Source organism: Crocuta crocuta, unplaced genomic scaffold, assembly GCF_008692635.1.
Source record: "Crocuta crocuta isolate KB4526 unplaced genomic scaffold, BGI_CrCroc_1.0 scaffold16, whole genome shotgun sequence".
In the NCBI taxonomy this organism is placed as follows: Eukaryota; Metazoa; Chordata; class Mammalia; order Carnivora; family Hyaenidae; genus Crocuta; species Crocuta crocuta.
The window spans coordinates 1856241-1858649 of record NW_027531893.1 but is presented as its reverse complement, the minus strand read 5'-3'; the positions used below and the strand labels follow the sequence as shown (position 1 = coordinate 1858649).

General features: G+C 40.1%; 1 protein-coding gene across 5 annotated transcripts in view; it reads right to left on the bottom strand.

The window, feature by feature from the left end:
• Positions 1 to 2409, bottom strand: part of CADPS2 (calcium dependent secretion activator 2) — a 397782-nt gene that overhangs the window by 234139 nt on the left and 161234 nt on the right. The window lies entirely within an intron of this gene.

The window sequence follows — 2409 nt, the reverse complement described above, 5'->3', positions numbered from 1 at the left end:
GGGACTTCCTGTTCTCTGAGACACAACAATACTGAAACTAAGATAAAAACCCTTGTGAAAGACGGAGTCGCACATCTATTTACCTTTTTAAATTTTTATTTATTTTGAAAGTGAGAGACAGAGAGCAAGCACACACACCTGTGCACGTGGCAGAGGGGTGGAGAGAAAGGTGGAGAGAGAATCCTAAATCTGCACTGACAGTGCAGAGCCCAACGTGGGGACTGAACTCAAAAACCATGAGATTATAACCTGACCATGAGATCATATCAAAAGTTGGATGTTCAACCGACTGACCCACCCAGGTGCTCCACATGTCTCTCACTTTAAATCAAAAGCTTGAAATAACTCAGTTTAGTGAGGAAGGCATGACATACGCCAGGAGAGACTGAACACTTGGTCTCTTGGGCCAAAGAACCAAGAGCACAAAAGAAAAGTTCCTGCAGGAAATTAAAAGTGTATACACTTTTATACAGTGAATACACAAATGACAAAGCAAAGCACCCTTCTTCCTGATATGGAGAAAGTTTTCATGATCTGGATAGAAGATCAAAGTTGCCACAACATTCCCTTACGCCAAACCTTAATCCAGAGCAAGCCCCTTTCTTTAATTCTAAGAAGGCTTAGACAGGTGAAGCTGCAGAAGAAAAGCATAAAGCTAGCAGAGGTTGGTTCATGACCTTTAAAGAAAAAAACCATTTCTGTAACAGAAAGGCACCAGGTCAAGCAGCTAGTGCTGATGGAGAAGCTGCAGCAAGTTACCCAGAAGATCTGGATAATAAAAGTGGCTATACTACACAACAGATTTTCAACATCCATGAAACAGTGTTACATTAGAAGGTGACATCTTAGACTTTCATAGAGAGGAGAAGGCAATTGCTGGGTTCAAAGCACCAAAGCAACAGGCAGACTCTCTTGTTAGGGGCTAATGCAGCTGGTAACTTTAAATTGAAGCCAAAGCTCATATACTGTTCCAAAAATCCTAGGACTGTTAAGAATTATGCTAAATCTACTCTGCTTGAGCTCTGTAAATGGAGTAACAAAGCCCTGATAACAGCACATCTGTGGATACCATGGTTTTGTGGCTATCTTAAGCCGACTGCTGACAACTACTGCTCAGGAAAAAAGATTCTTTCAAAATATCACTTCTTAATGACAATGCACCTGGTCACCCAAGAACTCTTTCAGAGATAGACAATGGGATTACTGTTATTTTCACACTTGCTAACACAGCGTTCGTTCTGTAGCCCAAGGGTCAAGGAGTATTTTCACTTTGAAGTCTTATTTAAAAAAAACATTTCATAAGGCTAAAGCTGGCCTAAATAATGATTACTGTGATGAGTCTAGGCAAGGTAAATTGAAAACCTTCTTGGAAGGCCTCTCCATTTCTTATTTATTTTGGGGGGCGCGGGGGGAGAGAACACACGCACAAGCAGGAGAAGCGGGGAGAGGGAGAGGGACAGAGAGAGAATGAATGAATGAATATCCCAAGCAGGCTCCTCACCGTCAACACAGAGCCCAACATAGGGCTTGATCCCACGACCCCAAAATCATGACTTGAGCTGAAATCAATAGTCAGATGCATAACTGACAGAGTCACCTGTGTGCTCCGCAATCACCATTTTAGATGCCATTAGGAACATCTAGGATTCATGAAAAGAGGTCAAAATAACAGTAGCAGGAGTTCAGAAGAAGTCGATTCCAATTCTGGATGATTTTAAGACTTCAGTGGAGGAAGTAACTGCAGATGTGGTGGAAACAACAAGAGAACCAGAAGTGGAACCTGAAAACGTGACTGACCAACTATTCCTTGAGACACAACAATATTGAAATTAGACCAATTACCCACCAATGGCTTGTAAGCGTTCAAGTGAAAGAAAGAGCCATAGTACAAATGGCTGTAAACTCACGATCACACTTTAATAGGTAAGGAGGTACTTTATACGGATGAGTAAAGGAAATGGTTCCTTGAGATGGAATCTACTCCTAAAGAAGATGTTGTGAAGATTGTTGAATTGACAACAAAAGATGTAGAATACTACACAGATTTCGCCACTTAAGCAGTGGCAGAGTTCAAAAGGACTGAATGTAATTCTGAAAGAAATTCTACTGTGTGTAAAATGCTATCAAACAACATGACAGGCTAGAGAAATTGCTGATGAAAGGAAATGTCAATCAATATGGCAAATTTCATTTATCTTATTTTAAGACGTTATCAGGGTCACCCCACCCTGACCATTCAGAAATCATCAACATCAAGGCAGGATCCTCCACCAGGAAAAAAAAAAAAAAAAGGTTATAATTTTCTGAAAGCTCAGATGATGGTTAGCATTTTCAGTAGTAAGTATTATTTAATTAAAGTATATATATATTTTTTTTACAGTTTGTTTATGTATGTGAGTGAGAAAGGGG